Source organism: Heptranchias perlo, chromosome 32 (assembly GCF_035084215.1).
Source record: "Heptranchias perlo isolate sHepPer1 chromosome 32, sHepPer1.hap1, whole genome shotgun sequence".
Classification (NCBI taxonomy): domain Eukaryota; kingdom Metazoa; phylum Chordata; class Chondrichthyes; order Hexanchiformes; family Hexanchidae; genus Heptranchias; species Heptranchias perlo.
In genome coordinates this window covers 24,849,239-24,871,441 of record NC_090356.1, presented here as the reverse complement: position 1 = coordinate 24,871,441, position 22,203 = coordinate 24,849,239, and the positions used below count along the sequence as shown (strand labels likewise).

At 43.5% G+C, this 22,203-nt stretch overlaps 2 long non-coding RNA genes across 3 annotated transcripts in view; one reads left to right on the top strand and one right to left on the bottom strand.

The window, feature by feature from the left end:
- Positions 1–21,697, top strand: part of LOC137300864 (uncharacterized) — a 42,238-nt gene extending 20,541 nt beyond the window's left edge. The window contains exon 3 of the long non-coding RNA XR_010958170.1: positions 21,434–21,697. This is a non-coding gene — a long non-coding RNA (uncharacterized lncRNA). The remainder of the gene's footprint in view (positions 1–21,433) is intronic.
- LOC137300862 (uncharacterized) overlaps positions 1–22,001 on the bottom strand; it is a 310,362-nt gene extending 288,361 nt beyond the window's left edge. For both annotated transcript variants that reach the window (XR_010958169.1, XR_010958167.1), the window contains exon 1: positions 21,884–22,001. This is a non-coding gene — a long non-coding RNA (uncharacterized lncRNA). The remainder of the gene's footprint in view (positions 1–21,883) is intronic.
- Between the last annotated feature and the right edge of the window lie 202 nt (positions 22,002–22,203).

Below are 22,203 nucleotides of genomic sequence, written 5' to 3'. Positions count from 1 at the left end.
AAAAGATAGATGGCATATTGGATGATGTGCCTCATGTCACTGCGGTCTCCTTGAACTCGTTTTGATCGTCTTTGGGTGTCGGAGAGGAAAATCCCAGAATATTTTTTCCCTGAATTGACCTAGGTTTTTTTTTAATTTGGTTCTTTGTCTCTCCCATGAAATTACATTAAATGGCTGCTGATAGGCGAGGAGCATTGGAGATCATGATGATCAGTGCAACTTGACTGTATGAGACAGGCTCGATAGATCAGCTAGTCCTTCCCTGTCTCATTGTCGTACGTTCGTATTACACTGGATTGGAAAATCCAAGTTTGTTGTGGTGACAAAAGCATGGATAAGGATTTCAGCTGCAGAGCGGCTGAGGTCGGGGCAAAAGCAGGCAATGTTGCAGAGGTGGAAATGATCTTTTCACTGACCCTAAAGCATGCACATAAATAAAGTCTGGTAAATTTCTGTCACAGATCAATACTCACTTAAGGCATAACAACTCTTGAAATTGCAAATCGCTTTTTAACTGCTGGAAAATGTCGTGGAGCAAGCGCATAAACAAAAGAAAAGCCCGTCATGATATTGTTTATGGAGCGCAGGAGAAATACTGACAGATTCATTCATCATTCATTTTCATCTGTTTGATGGGTATGCTCAGTGTGATACTAAGACATCCAGACCAGCAAGCTCCAGGTTCTATTCTAAGTCCACACAATGTTAGCTGATTTTAAGTTGATCAGCTGTTGGATATTATAATTAGCCTCAGCTTGCTTATGTTAGGGAAGGTGAAAATCAGCTGCAGTTCCTGCTCCTGATTATTGTCCCTTGATCCCTGAAGAGCATGTATTTGGATATTGGGTGAGAAAAGGTTCAGGCTTAGCTGTGTTGCTCTCCGTGAACAAATGTACTGCCCATCTTCCAAGTTAGTCTCTCACAAGAGGTCTCTTACAGCAGTAATGGCTGCTGCTGTGGGACCTTCCATAAACAGCAGCCAGGAGGCCTTCAACCCTGATGATCCTTAGGGACAGTCAAAAAAAGGTTTGACTTACCTTTAAAGGCCTCTCTGGTCTTGCTGCCTGCCACTCTCAGATCCTCCGATTTGTGAGAGACACATGCAAGGGCTACTGCCAACTTCCTTGGATACCCTTCCAGATTTTTTAAAGACAAACAAGAAGAACTGCCCGAGCTAATCTCAGGAATCCTGTCCATGTACCAGAAACTCTCTGAGCATTTAGATATCACACATAGTCTATGCAATAGCGATCACAACACAACAAAGTTTAAGATAAAGATTGAGAAGGATATAAGTAAGACAAAGACCAAAGTAATAAATTAGGAAAAAGTTGATTTTCAGGGGATGATAATGGAACTAGGGAAAATAAACTGGAAAAATTTACAGATAAACAAAGAAATAGAACAGCAGTGGGAAACATTTAAAACAGTGATCGGTAGAGTCCCAGAGAAATAAATCCCACTAAAAATCAAGAACATGGTTTGAATAAAGAAATAAGGGCAAAATTGAAACTAATGGAAAAGGCAGACACTGGGTATGTAGACAACAAAGGAGAGGATGACGAAAAGGCTAGGAAAGAAGTTAAAAAAACAATTAGGAAGGCAAAGAGAAACTATGAAATTAAATTATCAAGGAATATAAAAGAAATAGTGAAGCATTCTACAGACACATAAATAATAAAAGAAAAATCAGGATAGGGATAGGACCTCTAAGGGATACACACGATAAACTCACAAGTAATGACAGCAAAATGGCAGAAATATTAAATAACTTCTTTACTTCAGTATTTACCAGGGAGACTAATAAGGTGGGCATGACATTAGAAGAAGAGATCAAAAAAGATGTAAAGACATTTAAGATAGAAAGGGGGGAGATAATTGATAAACTAATCAAACTTAGAGAGGATAAAACCCCTGGTCTGGATGGATTGCATCCGCGCATATTAAAGAAGTTAGGGAAGAGATAGCAGAGGCACTATTACATATATATAAAAATTCATCAGAAAAGGGAATAGTGCCAGAGGACTGGCGGACAGCTAATGTAATTCCTATATTTAAAAAGGAAGATAGAACCAGTTCAGGGAACTATAGACCAATTACCTTAACGTCAGTGGTAGGAAAGATAATGGAATCCTTACTCGAAAATGTAATAGAAAAACATCTAGAAACCAAAAATATAATAAAGATTAGTCAGCACAGATTTCAAAAGGGAAGGTCATGCTTGACCAACCTTATTGAATTCTTTGAAGTAGTAACAGAAAGGGTAGACAAGGGTAATGTAGCAGATGTAATATATTTGAATTTCAAAAGGTACCACATAGTAGATTCATGACTAAGGTCAGAGGATGTGGAGTCAGAGGACAAGTAGCAAAATGGATAGCAAGCTGGCTACAAAACAGAAAACAGAGAGTAGGGGTTAAAGGTAGATACTCAGACTGACAAAAGGTGGGAAGTGGTGTTCAATAAGGATCACTGTTGTTCACCATTCACATAAACAATTTGTACTCGGGAATCGGAAGTACAATTTCAAAATTTGCAGACAACACAAAATTGGGGGGTATAATTAATACTGAGGAGGACTGTGACAAAATACAGGAAGACATTAAGAAACTTGCAGAATGGGGGTGTTATTGGCAAATGAATTTCAATATAAGTAAGTGTGAGGTATTATATTTTGATAGGAAGAATAAGTGAGCCACATACTGTTTGGATAATAAGAGTCTAAATGAGGTAGAGGAGCAGAGGGATCTGGGGTACAGATACACAAATCACTAAAAGTAGCGAAGCAGGTTAATAAGGCCATAAAAAAAAAGCAAAGAAAGCACTGGGGTTCATTTCTACAAGGATAGAATTGAAAAGCAGAGAAGTTATGTTAAACTTGTATAGAACCTTGGTTATACCACATTTGGAGTACTGTGAACAGTTCTGGCCTCCATATGATAAAAGGGATATAGAGACATAGGAGAAGATGCAAAAAAAGATTTACTAGGATGATTCCAGAATTGAAAGGTTATATCTATCAGGAAAGATTGAGCAGGCCTAGGCTCTTTTCTCTAGAAAAAAGACTGAGGGGTGACCTGATAGAGGTTTTTAAGATTATGAAAGGGTTTAATAGGGTAGACGAAGAAAAGATGTTTCCACCTTGGTGGGGGGGGAGACTAGAACTAGGGGCCATAAATATAAGATAACCACTAATAAATCCAATAGGGAATTCAGGAGAAACTTCTTTACCCAGAGAGTGGTTAGAATGTGGAACTCGCTACCACATGGCGAGTTGAGGCGACTAGCATAGATACATTTAAGGGGAAGCAAGATAAACATATGAGGGAGAATAGAATAGAAGGATATGCTGATAGGGGTAGACGAAGTAGGGAGGGAGGAGGCTCGTGTGGACCACAAACATCGGCATGGACCTGTTGGGCCAAATGGCCTGTTTCTGTGCTGTACGTTCTATGTAATTCTATGTATTAGATGTCGCCATGGATACCAGGAGTCAAGTGCTGAAAACACAGATGTATTGTCTGTGTGACAAATTTCACCAACAAATTTGTGTTTCATTGAGTCTTAAAAACTCTTAATAGCTGTTTCACGGTTCTGGTACAAGCTTAAGCAGACTTGCTGGTAGAATTCCTTCTATTCATGCTAGAGAACAACGATCGACAAATTATTGCAAGAACACCAACTGTGCCCAAGCATCTCATCAGCTCTATCTCTTCACAAGCTAGAATGAAACCAATGCTTTTAGGCGATAACAATGTGAAGAAGCCCAGGTAACATGTGCCATGACCCATAAAGGCTACCTTGATCTAGTGGGAGGAAAGGCAGTGGTATAATTTATCATATGACAGTGTGCCCTATCCATTGATTCAAAGATTCTAAAACAATGCAGTTATGGTCTGGACAAGGTTACAGTTGAAAACTGAAAAACAGTCTATGAAGTAATCATGTCTGCTGTCACAATTGCAGTGAAGATGGACAATGTCCTCTGGCCATTCTTTCTGGAGCTTATGAGCATGATTCTGCATACCAATGCCTTTGCAGAAATCTGTAAATGTTTAGCAGATTTTGGAAAGAAACAACTGGAAGCTGGCAATCAAAGAATGCTTCTTAATTGTTGTCCATATCAAGGAGAAGGCCAAAGTAGTCTTGTCCTGAGGTTATTGCAAATCATGAATCACAAGAGAAGGGATTTCTGTACAAATAACTTGGTATAGAACTACAGCAAAAATATAAAGAAGTAGCTTCAGCAAATGTTACTGACTGTTCAGCTTTAAGAAAGGGGGCACAGCTCTTGGTGTACCATGAATCACTTTAATAAGGTTCTCAATAATCTGGAAGATTTTACTATCTTAAATATCATTAAGACAACTCAGTTTCCTCAATGTTCCTAATGGCAGGTCCAATTTTGATGTGGATAAAGATAAATGCACACTTGTTCTGTATTATGAATATATGACACTGAATGCGCCCAGGGAGCTTGTTCTGTCTAAAACAGAGTCTCAAATTCTGTCAGTCATTGTGAAGCAATTCAATACAAATGGACAACGCTTAAAGGTTGAACCACAAGATCTTACAATAAAGCTGAGCGTGATAAAAAGTGTGGGGTAGAACTTGACTTTGTGCGAGAGTGTAAAATGAGTGTTAGCGAGTCAGCAGTCCGTTTTACATATCCCGATTTTTAAATTATCTGGGCTTCTTTACATTGTTATCGCCTAAAAGCATTGGTTTCATTCTAGCTACAATCAGCACCTTCCTATCAGCTGATTTAAATAAAAATCGGGAGAGATATCGGGCATCATTTTAGCACTCGCTATCGGGTCCGTTCCTGGCGGGGGGGCTCCGAAAATCGGAGAATCCCGGAGTGGGTCGGGAGCCCGACTCCAACCCGCCCACTTCCGGGTTCCCCACTGACGCGCCGGCGTGCGCGCGCAGCCCCCGCTGGTGGGAATCCCGCAGGCAATTAAAGCCAGCGGGGTTCCACTTGAAGCTATTTATTTTGCTTGTTCAGGTCATTAACTGACCTGATTAAGGGATTATGTGAGGAGGGGTGGGATTTTATAGCAAACTGGGAGTGTTTCCCACACTGGGGGAAACACTCCCAGTTCAAATGGACCTGTTGCAGCCGTCAGCCTGTGGCAGCTGCAAAGGTCCATTTGACAGGTGGCGGGGGGAGAGAGACCTTCACTCATTGCAGGAGGCCACTCTGTCACTTGGGACAAAGTTTGGCCTCCACCACCCTCCTCCTGACAATCAAAGTCACCAACTTGCACACTTACCCCGGGGTCCAGAGACATGTACCTAACTTGCGGACCCCCTCAGATGTACATCTTCCGGGTGGGGGCCGCCGTAGCTGCAGTCATGACCTCCTCGGAGGGCGAACAGCATCACCAGCCTCACCGGCCACGCCATCCACGCCGTCCACCTCTGACACATGGAGCTCCACAACAGAGTGCTGTTACACATCCACCTGTACAGCAGGAGGGAGGGCTACCGCAGGGAGAGATGCATCGCAGAGGGCACTACCCTCGCCATAGGGTCCACAGACCGAGGCTCAGCTTCCTGGACCTCTCTGAGCAGCAGTGCACACGGAGGCTCAGAGTCACTCGACATGTAGTCGTGGACATCTGCAGCCTCCTTCATGCCGAGCTGCTCCTGGCTGGCCCGAGCACCATCTTCTTACCTGTCGCTGTCAAAGTCACCACTGCCCTCAACAACTTCTCCTCCGCATCCTTCCAGGGTGCCATCGGGGACATCGCCGACGTCTCTCAGCCATCTGCACAAAAGAGCCCTGCAAATACACCTACACCCACTCTGCAGTGACACAATGGGTGGCATCAGTTGTGGGTCTTCATAGTGATCCTCAGGAAAGGGCATTATTGCACAAACCAGACAAGATTCGCAAAGACATGGCAGTAGTGGTGACAATATAATATGTTATGTGAGTTGGTCAGAAATTCAATATAAGTAACACCCATGACAAACCCTCAAACACCCTTGTGCATCCCCTTCATGCTCATGACACGTTTGCCTTATGCTTCCTACTGCATATATGTGATGCATGCCCTGTGGCTGCAGCACAGGTAGTGGCAGGTTGTGTGAGACTGACCGTGAAAGAGATGCACGAGAGGGTGAGTATGAGATAGAGCCATGAGATTATATGAGGATTGGGTTGAGTGGTAGTGGCGGGATGAGTACTGACGAGGTGAGTAAGTGTAGGTAAGATGAGGATGAGGTTTGAGTGGGTGTGAGGGATGATGTGACAGAGTAGTGTTGGTATCATTATCGCCTTTCCCCAGTCTTCAGGTACTTGCTCTTCTTCACAAATTTTATTAAACAGCCTTTGCATCAATTTCACAGTATGTTCCTCACCCGCCGGACAACAATTCTGCAGTTATATTATCAATACCAGGAGCCTTGCTCTTTTTCAAACTATCAATAGAAATCTTTACTTTGTTTTCCAAGATTCCACACAACGAATACTGGTGTGTTATTCCCCTGGCAGAAGTAATGTCCAAATATGCCGGCCCTTGTTTGATTGGCGTTATAGACCAGTTTGCACCTATTATCCTTAATGAATCCAGTATACAAATTATGGATGCCTTTCTTGCAGAAATACCAAGACATCCAGTAGCCTTACACCCAGAATGTACAGACATGCTAGTGTTCTTCCTGATTGTATGTATATGTTGTGATTCTGAGGCAGTCTGTTTGTTATAAAGGGCCTGAGTAATGCTACATGTATTGAAATACAGAGTGAAGCATTACTGCATTAAATGCTTAAAGTGTTACAAAAGAAAGTGCAAGACGATGTTTCCCTAATGATGGAGGTGAGACACTGGCCCCAATATTAAGGCGAAGGCTGGTACCGAGCTGGGGCGGGGGAGTTGCGTGCAGAAGCATTGTGCCCCAGTCTTGGATCCAGTGCAGAAAGCGGTTTAATGACCTCACCAGGTCAGAAAAGGTGAGTACAGTTGCTGATTCACCTACATCCTCTGGTGTACAACACCCCCCCCCTCACTCTGTCTTGCCAAGCGTACTCCATCACATCACTCATCACACCCACTTAAGTTTCAAAAGCAGCATCCTTCACGTTCTATCCACTTCCTCACCTCCCCATTTATCCATCCACCTCTGCCACTCACCCCAATCCTTATGCAATGTGGGTGCAATCTGTGATGCACCTACAGATCCCACCACTGCACGTAATTGCTGCCCGTCAATGTGATTGTCTTCCTCGTTCGATGTCTTATCAAAAACGTACATGGCACCCCCCATCCTAATGTTATCCGTTTGAAAGCCTCCAAACTCCTGAAACACTTCTATGATCACAAGAACTCTCTGCAAAATGCTTGCCAGAGGGAATTGAGAAAGCAGCTGTAAGCACTGAGCCTTTATTCATATCGGGCAATCAGAACTTTAAACGCCCTCCATGAAGTGCCGCTCAATCTCGCCTTCGTTTCATTGGCAAGTTTCCCAAGCCATGGGTAACCCTTTCTCGAGGCATTAAATTCAAATCCCTGTTGAAATCTCTTCAAATGCGCCTCATTAAGATATGCTAATGATCGACCCACATGTGATAATGGCCGACCCACATGTGATAATGATCGACCCACCTCCGGCGACCAGGTTGCTCTCGTGCAGCCAAACTCGCCTCCGTTAAAACCGGAAGTGGGCAGATTGGAGGCAGGTTGGCGTCAGGTTTGAAAATTTTACAATTTTAACCTTTCCATACGCCCCCTACCCACCCATCACTCAGACACACGTCCCGCTTTCTTGCAGGAGAAGGTGGCGCATATCAGGAGGCAGCAAGTGGCAGTGGCATTTAGCCCTTCGAGCCTGTTCCACCTAACCCTTGGGGGTTAAAATTCCCCCCATTATCAGCTTTTTGAGGCTGAGTCCAGAAAATGAAGAACATTTACTCTCTTTGGGGACATAATCCAATTGAAAGTAGGCATTCAGATATTTGGTTCTCAAACCATATCAGTTTGAACCTGGTCAGCCTGCTTGTTCACCTGGCTGAAAACAGAGATGAGGTCATCAAATTTTCCAAATTAATACTATGCTTAGATGGTGAGGCAAGATATCTTTAATATTTGAGATGAGCTACAGACAGTTTCTGCCAGACATTTCCAAGCAGATCATAAGAAAATTGCCTCATCGTATCAACTTGTATGTAAGGGACTGTCGGCCCTTAATAGGAAAGCAGCATGAGCTCAGAACAAATGCATTCATGCTTTTCAAGTTTGCTTCTCAAACATCCAAGATGACGCTTTCCAACCTACCCACAGGGGCATATGGTATCCAAAATTGTGTAATTGTTATATCTGTTGTCTCCTGTCAGTCTCAAATTGTAAGGAAAATGCCCTGTAAATTGCCTGAAATATGTTCTCAAAATGGAGTTTCAGTATAAAAATTTCCACAAAATGGAGTCGGTAGTTAAACTGACTGTTGGGAAATGGCTGGGAAATCAAAACTAATTAAAGTCATGAAGATGTATATTTAAACAAAATATTCCTTACTAATGATGGAGCCAGCTTCAAGGACTTTACTCAGGGATAACTCGTTATAGCATATAAATATGTCATGACTTATTTGGGCCTGAGTAGGACCTTTGTTGGAGAAAGAATGAGAAGTTAGAGGAATAGGAGTATAGTCTGGCATGTCTCAGCATCCATGCCTCATCAATTTAAAGGTCTTTAAGGGGCACTTCCATGACTGTTGGAAGTGGTTAACACCAAAAGAGGTGAACCCTTCTGACACATGTGTGACTCACATTGGTCAATTGAATGGAAAGAGGCTTTTCTTTCAATTTAAGGTAGATAAGAGAATACTTGGTACACCTCAAGAGATTTGCTTTGTTTTTGTGAGATGTGGATTTTCTTTGTCCTCTTTAGTCTCTCTTCTGTAGTAACCTTTACATAGCATATGTAGAAGGATACCTTTCCAACTGCCAAAGTATATCTACGACAGAGAGGTGAAGGTTATAGAAGTCAGATTGCATGGCTATACCAACCAATTCCAGGCAGAGATAAGTGTGTCACCTAAATGTATACATTTGCTGAGATCAGGGAAGAGAATTAAGCCAACTAGTCAAATACAGTCAACAGTGCGTAAGGTGGATTCAGTCACAGCAGGGAAGCCGAGAGGAACGAATAACACCTTTACCGAGAGAGATTCATCACTCGATGTCCTGGATGCCAGCATCATCGTCCAAGGAAGGGCAAGCGGTCAACTCAACCACTCGACTATAAGGTTGTATGAGTATAACCACCTGCACATAGACTCTAGCCTATTCAATAGACTGGCTATCTAATGATGTTAAATTGTCAGATATCTGAGGAATTTAATCCTAAATCAATCTCACCAATTTATGTCAGTGTCAGACACTGATCTCAACTATAGTTTGATAATCAGTGATCCAGTTAATGCTGAATTATGTGATGCATTGCCTATGTAACCTCTGACATTCAAATTGCTAGATTTGTTTACACCATGTTTACAACTATTTGTATCTACTAATTATTTGTAAATGCAATGTTTACATTTAAGTAAGGAATCTTACAACACCAGGTTATAGTCCAACAAATTTATTTTAAAATCACAAGCTTTCGGAGATTATCTCCTTCGTCAGATGATTGAATGAAAAGGTTCTCAAATCGCATATCTTATACGATGTTGGGACAGCATCACACCAATCAAAAGGTGTCGTTGTTATTCAAACAGGCCAGTCACGGAGAACAGCACGTCCCAGTACACTCGATATACATTGTGTCTTTTACACAGGCAGGCAGAAAGAAACTTAAAATGGCAGAGAGAGAGAGAGAGAGAATTTTAAAAAACATATAAATTTTTTCCCCCTTTTTGCTGGTGGGGTTACGTGTAGCGTGACATGAACCCAAGATCCCGGTTGAGGCCGTCCTCATGGGTGCGGAACTTGGCTATCAACTTCTGCTCGACGATTTTGCGTTGTCGTGTGTCTCGAAGGCCGCCTTGGAGAACGCTTACCCGAAGATCGGTGGCTGAATGTCCTTGACTGCTAAAGTGTTCCCCGACTGGGAGGGAACCCTCCTGTTTGGCGATTGTTGCGCGGTGTCCGTTCATCCGTTGTCGCAGCGTCTGCATGGTCTCGCCAATGTACCATGCTCCGGGGCATCCTTTCCTGCAACGTATGAGGTAAACAACGTTGGCCGAGTCACAGGAGTATGAACCATGTACCTGGTGGGTGGTGTCCTCTCGTGTGATGGTGGTATCCGTGTCGATGATCTGGCATGTCTTGCAGAGGTTGCCGTGGCAGGGTTGTGTGGTGTCGTGGACGCTGTTCTCCTGAAAACTGGGTAACTTGCTGCGAACGATGGTCTGTTTGAGGTTGGGTGGCTGTTTAAAGGCGAGCAGTGGTGATGTGTAAGAGTGAGAGGAAGCATCTGAAGGGGAAAAGGGGAAAAAAAAGGGGAAAAAAAAAAAAAGGGGGAAAAAAATTTATATGTTTTTTAAAATTCTCTCTCTCTCTCTCTCTGCCATTTTAAGTTTCTTTCTGCCTGCCTGTGTAAAAGACACAATGTATATCGAGTGTACTGGGACGTGCTGTTCTCCGTGACTGGCCTGTTTGAATAACAACGACACCTTTTGATTGGTGTGATGCTGTCCCAACATCGTATAAGATATGCGATTTGAGAACCTTTTCATTCAATCATCTGACGAAGGAGATAATCTCCGAAAGCTTGTGATTTTAAAATAAATTTGTTGGACTATAACCTGGTGTTGTAAGATTCCTTACATTTGTCCACCCCAGTCCATCACCGGCATCTCCACATCATGGCTACATTTAAGTAGTGATAATTATAATTTTGGAGTCAATAAACGATTGTTAGTGCATGATTTGTTGTCTGGCCTCTTCTTTGATGAATTGGCAAGAACGGGGTAATTCATTCGCTCGGTAGCTTTTGGGTATTCTAATTGAGGATTAGTAAGGTGAACTCAAATTCAATCGGAACGGGGTGACGTAAGCCAATTTGGCGAGCCAAACTTGGGCATCATTCACCCGAGACGTAGGCTGGGAGGTAAATCCAAGACAGTTCCTTAGCGAGGAGTTAAGGTGAAGGGGTTAAGGATTCATCCAGTTCCTTGACATATATTTGTCAGGATACCGAGCCCAGTGTTCCTATAAACTCAACACAGGTGCAGATTACCCAGAAGAGGTCATTCCTTCAAATCTTCAAATTAATAACTGCTTGTGCTATGCATACAATCTTTTGGTCAAGACAGAAAAACAATTCAATGGGGTTTAAATTGGTTTACCCCTGAAAACTGGTACGGGCATCGCATTGCACGATTAACCTGCACCCTGTCGACCCATCGCAGGTAGAACGTGCTACCAGAGAACATACCTCGTGCATGCGAATAAACCAGGCATTCACACGAGGATTCCACAACACTCGCACTTTCCACCAGCAGAGGGAGCCTGAATCTCTTAAAGGCAGGCTGTATCTCTGACGGCAGCCTGCATCTCTTAAAGGTAGCGGTACCTGTTATTTGCTAAAAATAAGATACGGGCCTGCACCGAGTCTGAACGGAGATCAGACATCGCACACGTAAAACACAGATGCAGGTCCCGTCCCGGTGTTTACAAACTGATGAGTTATGTTAAAACATTGAATAAAGGTTGTTCACTACTAAATCCCACATCCTCCAATCTGCACGCCAGACCTCACCAATCTGCCGACCTGAGTTTGTACCAGGCCTGCGAGAGATCATGCACCAAGGGTCTCTGCTGATGCAGTAGAGGCCTTGATGCATGAGGTGGACAGAAGAAGGGGCATCCTATATCCGCAGGAGGTGAGGGGGGCGGGGCAAGAGGCCCCCCCAGACATAAGCCCAAAAGGCAGTGGAGGCAGCGGGGGACAAAGTCAATGCCAGGCGCATTGCACCACGAACATGGATGCAGTGCAGGAAGAAGTTCAAAGTTTTGACACGAGTGGTCAAGGTAAGTGAGGTCAACTGTCAAGTGGCATCTCCTACCAACTACACCACTAGTCGCATCCACTGCTCCATGCACTACACCCCCCACATCACCCACATACCAACAAACTCTTTCAATCGGTACTCAACTCTTCCAATCAGATGCTTCCTCTCACTCTTACACATCACCACTGTTGCAAGCCAAACACCCACAACTCACAGGTCACACACACTGGCAGCTATCCAATCATGATAGGCACATCACCCAGACGCACGTCTTACTTTCTTGCAGGAGACGGTGGCGCATATCAGGAGGCAGCGAGTGGCAGTGGCATTTAGCCCTCAAGACTGTTCCACCATTCAGTGAGATCATGGTTGATCTGTGACCTAACTCCATATACTCGCCTTAGCCCCATATCCCTTAATACCCTTGGTTCACAGAAATCTATCAATCTCCGATTTAAAATTAACAATTGAGCCAACTTCAACTGCCGTTTGCAGAAGAGCGTTCCAAACTTCTCCCACCTTCTGCGTGTAGAAAGACCGGGCGAGAATTAGTGAGTGGCTGTTGAGAAGGAAAGTGGAGACATGTTGGGCATCTGCCTATTGTGCTGAGAGTTGAAGAAGAAACAAGATGGAATCAGATTGGAAGATGATAAATGGAAAGCCAAGTGTGCAGAATGTGAAGTGAGAAGGAAATCCTGGGAGGAGTTGCTTGTTTGGCAAGTGTTAGGATGAGAGAAGAGAATGCTGTTAGTGTCTGGTGTGAAGACTGCAAAGGAGGAGGTGAATTGTGCCCTTGTGATTGTATGCTGAAGAATGTGGTGTAGGGAAGGGAATGGTTGAGAGTGCTGGGGGGAGGGGGTGAAAGGACTGTTGGCAGGTATTGTTGAGAGAAATGAAGAGCTGACCTTACCCTTGCTGCTCTTGTGAGGTCATTGAATCTCTTCTTACTTTGAACCCAGGTGCTCGGGGTGATGCTGCTGGCACTGACCCTCTCAGCGCTTCTGTCCAGGTCTGCTGGATATTCATCCTGGGTATTCTCCTGCGGGTGCTGGGAACAGAACATCCCTCCTTGCCTTAACTTTGTTCACTAGGACCTTCAGAGAAGCATCAGAAAAGGGGGAGGGGCAGCCCTACGACTCATTACTCCCAAAATAATAGTGTCCACACTGTTCCAACAATCAGGCAAAAGGGAATGCAACCTTGCTTTAAGATGTGCTTTCGGCTTTAAATGGCCCTCGTGTGGTCTGCTGGAAATTGTGCTATGAAAATGTGTGGGATGCCTGTTTCCCTAAGGGTGTGCAGCCTGTCAATCATATTCAAATGAGACTGGGAGTTAAAATTGCCCAGGCCCCGCGGTGTCAAGGGGAGGGGTTTGCCATTCACCCCGCCCAATTCCCATTCTGAGTTAAAATTGGGGCTTAGATGCCTCCTTTTAAAGCTTCAATTCAGTTTTAATCTATTTATTCTATCCACTGATGTGCTCCTTTTAACCTGTAGTAGTATATCTGATTTGTACTCTATCCATCTCAGATTTAAATATTTTCCACTGTTGATCCATCGTGTTTGCTAACTTTTCTGCCCAGTTAATTGGGTCTGAAATCCTCTTATCTCACTGAATTTTGCTTTTTTGCAGTCTAGCAACTTATCTGACTCTTCATGATCCATTTCTATTTTCATTTTGAACCTATGTTGTGGTCATTATTTCCCAGTTGTTTTCCTTCTCTCATGTTAGTTATTTGCCATACTTCATTTCTTAGAAGTAAAACAAGCAGTGCTTCTTTAGCAGCTCAGGTTCCCCCTGATTCCCGGGGCACTTCCAGTTTGTCAAGTGCTATGTGTCTGGAATATTGTTAATTTATCTAATTAAGCTGAGCTTGCATGATAATGCAAGGTCAACTCACTGTGTTACAGGCGCTTGTAGCACCTAAGTAGCGGTGGTCTTGGTTCATCTATTTTTGGTAGTGTTGGTCGAGGGATAATGTGGGATCTTTAACATCCACCTGAATCACTAGAACAGGGAGATGGGGCCTTGGTCTCACATTCCATCAAAAGGTATACATCTGACAATCCCTCAGTGCTGCAGGGGAATGTCAGCCTGCAATGAGGCTTAAATCCACAATGTTCTGATTCAGAGAAGAGTGCTATCAACTGAGCCAAACCAACATTTGTATATATTTTCCAATATAAAATGGGGAGGGGCAGCTTTTCTAACTATTTGAAGACTGAGCTAAAGTGTAGCATAATATAGTCTGTGCCATGGTGATAGTTATCAGCCAGTAAGCAAACAAAACTTTTTTAGAATTTGATTCAATTTAGAACTTTAACTTTCCAGGTTACTCTTGAAATTAAGTTTGGTTTCACATTATTCCTCCTTTTAACTGACTTATTCAAAAATAACACAGGTAGCAGGTAATCTACAACCAGCAGATAGACTGATTTGGCTCCATGGTAGTGTTTCACTAAGTGAGCAAGTTTCAAGGATCAATTTTACATTGAGAAGCAACTCGGGAGAAACGCTGTTGTTGTTCATTTATCTGATTTATGTTAATAAATTGTCTGTTTGTTTTTAAAATGTGAACGTGTAGTTTGTAGAGTTTGGGTATGCTCTTTCTTCCCTGGTAACTAGCAGCAAAATGACCCCAAATAACATTTCAGTTCAAATCCTGTGGAAAGACATCATTTGTCACGATATTCCCTCATGCCCAAAGGAATCATAAATGGAGTGAAAGTGCAATCACAAACCTCACCTATACATATGTATATTTCAGAGAATACAATAGACTCCAGTTCATGTGTTAACTTGTATGTAACGCACTGTAGCTTATCTAGGCATCTTTCTAATGACACTCATTGAATTTAGATTACAGGAGGCTGGTGTCTGTGAGCTGGCTCCTTGTGCTTACACTAATAAACCCAGCTCCCTTATCTTGAGGGCAGAATCATAGGCCCATGAAAAACCTGCACATATGATTCTGTGGCTGGGATGAGAGTTGGATTTAGTAGTGCAAATGCTGAGAAGCAGTACATGGATGTCTGTTTCCCAAAATCTGAAATGGACAAGTGCTGGAGTGAAAGCAGCTTCTGACAGCTTTAAGTGCCCTAATTGAGATTAGTTTAGGCAGCTTTAATGTACTTCTCAGTAGACGTGGGTCCACTGCACAAATTTACTCATAATTCAGCACAAATTGCCACTAAATTAAGGAAATGGAAATGTCAACTGTAGTGTTATCAATACTTGTGATTTAAGTACAAGTCTTGTGATTTGGACAGGTTTTATTAAATGCTCGTGCTTCGTGTAATAAATTTGAATGTAATTTTCTACATGGTTAAATCTCTTGCATGGACTTCCACAAATAGAGTAAATTGTGAGCATTGACAATGTTGAGACTTTATAAATTGCCTTCAATTTTCTCCTGCAGACTCATGCTACATTTCATTTACACAGCCCTTCCGTACCTTGTCCAAGTGCCCATTCTTCATGTGTCGGCTTAGATAGGAATATTGTCAGCAGGTGATTCAACTATGGAAGGCATGAAAGCTGAGTCAGACCATACCCTCGTCCATTGCCCACTTTAGGGGTCATCAGATAATGATCAGGTGCAGGAACCCTGGCTGATTTTCTATTCCTGAACATAAGGACACTGAGGTCAATTGTAGATCGAGAACTGCTTCCCCATTTGAGATTAGCAAACTCAGCACTTGAGGATTGAAGCTGTGATCTTGAGGTCTGCATGACTCAGCACCACTCATGCAGAGCACTGACCCACTAAAACAGATAAATATCTGAATGAACCTTTCAGTATCTCCACTGTGGTTGGTAAAAAATCACATGACACTTCATTTTGTAGTTTGTGCTGTTGCTTAGAAATATTTACCAGAAGTGAAAAGTGATTTGTAATTTGAAGATACCTTAAGTGAATATTGATCCATGACAGAAATATTTCAAACGTTTTAAAATGTGCTCTGTATAAGATCGATACGCTACGATAAAGCTCAGTAACTCAAAAAACAACAACCTGTTCTCAAGGTTGGTCTGACTCACCAAGACAGATGGAGTGCAGGTGGTAGAATTCCTGGAATCAAACCAAAGTGGTTGTTTTCGTATTTCAAAGAACCCAAAAAACAGCATTTTTGTTCAAGACAAATTTTGATTTTTTTTTTAAAGGGGGAAGGTAAGTGTAAGTAATAAGTCCTCTTTCACCTAAATATTTGTTGTTGGTCTTGCTGCCTTTAATAAAAACAATTACAAATATTTATCTTATAAATATTATTTTTTATTGGCAGCATTGTGGCCCTGCCATTTAATTTTGTGATGTTATGCTTCAAACTATCATGTCGCACGAGGGAGCCAACTATCTGATGGGTTCTGTTTGCAGGGGTACGTATTGCAATCGATCACACTCTCGAGGTTGCAAATTCTCCTATTTGGAAGAATCCTAGGGCTCTCTCCTGTTGTTGCCCCTTTGCCCATTTGGAATGTGATAGAAGGGGAGATTTCCGCTCTGGTGCTCCTGGCAATGCCTGAAGTACATATCAGGAAATTATGCACCCTCAGTCTGTGATTTCTCTTGTAATTGCTTGCTTTTGCAAACAATACATTGGTACCTACTGAATGCATCTATGGTCTGCAGCCTGACTGGTGTTGTTTATGTTGTTGCGAGCCTAGAAAGAGTCCAAAGCAAAAAAGTACAGGACTGCAGTGACCTTCAGAGCTACTGACGGTGCCATGCCTGCTCTAGAGTTTGAAGGGAGGTCATTCTGAAGCATGTGTCACAACTTTGTTACCACTTCCCTTTGTACGCATTGCTCCACAATTAAATGTAGTGAAAGAAATCCTGAAAATCGCTCACTAACATTTGCAAAAATGTGATTTAAGTATCACCTGTATGTTGCTGGCCGCCCCTTTAAACAACTGTCTAGGTGGAGGCACAGCCTAGCAATTGTGAAGGCCAATTTATATGGGCAGGAAAATGAAGTGGTGAGGACCAGATGTGGTGGCTGGAAAATAATGCTTAAGTCACATCAATTGTAAACAATTTTACAACACCAAGTTATAGTCCAGCAATTTTATTTTAAATTCACAAGCTTTCGGAGGCTTCCTCCTTCGTCAGGTAAACATTTACCTGACGAAGGAGGAAGCCTCCGAAAGCTTGTGAATTTAAAATAAAATTGCTGGACTATAACTTGGTGTTGTAAAATTGTTTACAATTGTCAACCCCAGTCCATCACCGGCATCTCCACATCATAAGTCACATCAGTTGCACATCATTATTATAACAAAGCTCCTGTGTCCGCTCTCTGGCCTGCCAGAAATGTACAACCTGTGCAAAGGGGCAGATACCTGGTGTTACAGATCCTTGCTCATTTTCCTTGCCGTTATGCTCCATGAATTGTAATGTTTACAGGGCATTAACAACACAAAAATGAGCCCCATGTCGTCTGACGAGTAGCTGTGTAGGTGCCCTCGTGGTGGTCTACTTGTGAGGCGAATGATGCAGGGATAGATGCAAAAAAAGTAGAAGGGCTTCAACCAACAATTTGCTCAAAGGAACAGCCATTTTGAATTCATGGGGCACTAAATTGGGCCGTGTAGCGCCTGTTGTTTCAGCACTACACGGCCTCCCGAATATCCAAGATGGTGTCTTGGATGCGCACTCACGCTTCTAGTGTGACTTGCGCTGGATATCATCTTGGTAAACGGTTTGGCGCAGAGGACGAGCACCGGCATCATGTAAAGTAAGGAGAATATGCGTTCGATCAGTGTGCAATGCTGATTTAAAGTGATAGACACCATTTTGGCACTTAACGCTCCTCTCAACGCACTGTCTTAACCACGACCATCTTTAAAGGGACCATGCCGGATTTACTGGTTAGTTGCTGGATTGTTGTTTCTGGCTGCTGATGCACTTGTACCTGTTTTCGGAGGCCTCCTATACGTGAATACTAGGATGAGGGGACATAGCCTAACAATTGGAGCCAGGACATGCAGCTCATAATGCCAGGGAGAGGAGCAAGAGCATGGGAGGAGCATCTGAATCATCGGCCTCACCCAAACGGAGCATGAATCCTAGGAGATTAGTAGCCCAGGTAAGTCCATGAGCCTCAGGGAAGGTGAGGCTGGCAGCTTATCTAAGCAGGGTGTTGGCATGTTACTTGTAACCCTTCATTCACCTCAGCAAATATTCACAGCTTGACAACTTCAAGCTGCATTCTGAAGACTGTCACTTGCTAATGTCCAGCTTCTCAGTGCCATTCTAACTTGTTCTTTTTCTCTTTCCAGTAGGACTTTCTCAGCACCTGGATCCTGCAGAAGAAGACACCTCGGAGAAGGACAATGCTCCTGAGGATGCATCGCCACACACTGCATCCTTCCCAAGCACCAGCACAGACATTAGCACTCCATGTGGGTTAGTCAGTGAGGCAGAGGCATCTGCATATGGTAAAACATCCAGCACAAATGAACAGCAACAGATACTGGTGGCAGGGACAGCCCTGGAGACAGCTTGTGAAAGGGCAAGGTCCTCTCCCAACTCTGCTGTGTAGGACAGAGATAATGACTTCAAGGGGGCCAGTTATGAAAAGAAAACTGCTTACCTCTCACAAGAAGTTATACCAGGTATTGGAAGGCCTGTCAAGGAGTATCAGCACCATGTGTGATCATATGGAAGAGTCCGCTTCCAGCCTGTATGGTGTCATCTCACATGGCATCAGCACTCTACAGTCTATCTTGGAGAGTGTGGCCACCTCCAGGGACTTTGCAGGCAGGCCCTCACAAAAGGAGCCAATATTACCAGCTTTGGTGGAAGCTCAAAAGGCTGCCATGCAGGCTCTGGGCTCCACCATGGAGGGACAGGTGTCCACCTTGGGCAGATTGGTGGACTGAATAGATAGGGGCTTTCAAGGAGTCACTCGTCTTCTGCAGCCTGCTCTCCCGCAGATCGGTGTAAAGTACGGCAGTGGCAGTGGCGCTATGGGAGCAGTGCGTGTTGCCCTCTCTCAGGCTGTCAACATGTCTGGTCCCTCGGTCAACCAATACCCACCATGGTGCTAGGAAGTCCGCCGGGCCAGACTGGCACCAAAAGTCATCTCAAGTATCCCAGCATGAGCAACAGCATCCTTCCGCCAGCTTTGCTGACGCCACTGGGGGACTATCTCAGAGATGTAGTAGAGTTAGGAAACCTTTTTAGAAAGGCACCATGGGTTGATACTTGGGTGAGAAATGAATTCAAGGCAATAATTGTGTTGTGAATGAAATGCATCACCTTTATCAAATTTTACACTTTACTCTGCAGTGTGGTGTTACAGCAGTTTCTGAGTCTGCATTGTCAGTATGTCATTGATATAGAAGTTAACTGAATGGTTCTTTAATGCAGAATGAAGGGAGTGGTGAAGGATATAACAAGGACTGTTAATGCAGAAGGGCTTTGTGTACGTTTTCAGGACAGGGGAATGAACTGGTCACTGGAATCACTGTGCAATTAACTCATCCTTTGCATCTCTTGCTGCAAAACACTGGGCTGGCCCTCCTTCTTCTGCTGCTTGTTTGCCTTCAACCTGGTCTTCCTCACCCGATGATGGCTGCTGCTCTGCCTTCTCCAAATGCAGGCCTTTCTGTATGGCAAGGTTGTGCTGGACGCAGCCCACCACCATGATGCTGGAGACTCTTTGTGGGGCATATTGTAGGGAGCCTCCAGACCTGTCAAGACATCTGGTCCATTATTTGAGGAGCCCGGTGGTGTGTTCAATTATGATCCTGGTGGTCCCATGGCTTTGATTATACCTGTATTGCTCATGCATGGTGGAGTTACGGAGGATTGTCATGAGCTACGTGTGTAGGGGTTATCCCTTGTCCCCAGGAGCGATTCTGTCATGTTCCTTGAAGGGTCGAATATTGGGGGATATTTGAATGTTGTAGGATAAAAGCGTCGTGCCAGCTGCCTGGGAATCTTGCACAAACTTGCATTATCCTATTTCTGTGATCAGGAACGAGCTGCACATTAATTGCGTGGTGGTCCTTCCTATTCACAAAGGCTGATGTCCTGGTACCCTGTTGGCAGCATGTGTGCAGTCTATGATGCCCTGGACATGAGGGAAAGCCAGCCACTGCTGCAAATCCTTTAGCTCTCTACCGTTGACAGTTGATGTCAATGGGCAACGTGATCTACCGTTTAGCCCTGGCGAACAGGGCCTTGATGACCTGCTTAATGCAGCTGTGGTACTACAGACTGGAAGGAGCCAGTGGCAAAGAAGTTAAGGGCTGTGGTGACTTACAGCCACTGGCAAAGCATGGCCTCCTGACCCAGCAGGCAGCAGGTCCTCTTGCAGGAGGATACAGAAGTCCGCAACAGCCTGCCTGGAGAAGCACAGCCTCTTGATGCACTGCTTTTCACACAGATCTAAGAGACTCACTCTTGGTCTATACATCCTGTGTGCAGGGTATGTGCAGCCCCCTCACCTGCTGTCTTCTAATAGGCCCAGCTGCTGCTTATGCTGGTTGCTGAGGCTGCTGCTAATGCTGCTCCTCTTGCTCCACCCATGATAAGCAGATAGAGCTAACTGAGGCAAAAATATCGGAAAGAAGCGTTCTGGAAGCTGAAAACTCTCCTGGCAATCTAAACAGCACAATGGCACACAGATTCTATGATCCAACTACCTGCAGCTGAATGCCCCTTTAAATTGTGCTTCCATTGGTTCTGAGACCAACCCCGCTAAGATTTACTGGCAAGGTGGGCGGGACTTCAGTAATTTCGAGTTAAAATGTCGTCATGGTCCAAATAACATAATAGGACCCAGATTTGCATGTATTCATGAGGCCCCCACCTGTTTGTGGCGGGTGCCTCGGACAACCAACAAAAATGCACTTTTAAACTTGCAACCCAACGTTTACAGTGTGGTAAGTACACTGCGGCGATTTTAACCACCTGCCCTGTTCCCGCCGGGGCGGGTGGGTTAAAATCAGCCCTATAATAAAAATCACAATATGAAAGAAAATTACGAGGAATGTAGAAATATACGGAGAAGGATGGTTCTTTTTTGGAGTTGAGAGCCACTTTTCCATGAACTGTAGTGCCAGAGATGCCTGAAAGAATGACTGCTGACTTACCTGTGTACTGAACTTGGCAGCAGGTGAGCAAGAGATTTGCTGGTCTCAGGAAAGTTGTCTCGATAATTATTGCTCACATTTTGCTCCATTTTGTAATACAATACATATTAATAGCTGTAAGCTTGACAGAAAGCACAGTGCTCTGGCAACTGCTCAAGTATTTTTCCAATGCACAGGTCAGCCCATGTTTTAACAGGGCAGTCTGTATTGCTACCATAGCATTTGCTCTGTGGCCCATTAAATGTAGCAAACGACAAACGTCAAGCATGCTGTCAATAGGACGTATCTTTATGCTGTACCTGGGCATTTGGGTCACATATCTTTCATATTCTTTATTCCAACATATGTCACTTTCCTTTCTGCTTTCAGGAGAAGTTGGCACATAACAGGTGGCAGTGTATGCAGACTGGAAGGTTTACCTCACCTGAGACTATTGATTCCATTGAGACCATTGACTCTGATGAGAAGAATGCATTAGAAATTCTCAACCTGGAGGCAATAGATGTGCAACAGAACATCAGAGGCTCTCCCAAGATCATGGCTGGTATCATGTTTTGTTTCTCATTCATCACCTCCTGACTCATTTATTTATTCCTTACACACAAGAATACATTAAAGCATAACACACCAGAATATCTTGCCGTGTAAACTCTGTTTCAAAGGGTTGTTAGAGGATGCATTCATTTATAACTAGATGTTCTATATATTCCTCAAAATCAATATGGTTCTTGCAACATTAAAGTCAAGCACTCATAAATTTATTGCATATATAGTTCATGCAATAGTACTTAAGCATACACTTAATTATATAGTACTTACAACCACACACCAAGCGATGTTGATTGGGGACTCTAACGTGTTACTGTTCTGAGTCCAGTATGCAGTTTGATCGAACCCTTCAAATCCAAATTTTTGTCAGAATTTGCTACTTTTTATACTCGTCCCTCACCTCTACTACATTACCATCAGTATGTCTCAACATTAAATGATTAAAGCAAAAGTTAAAAACAACTCCATATAAGGAGAAATTAATAAGAACTTATACCTTAATAATGACTCACTCAACATGCCGAATCCCTCACTAACAAATTATTTTTCCGTTGAGCTCATGAGATCAGTATACCTCCTTATTTTGTGAT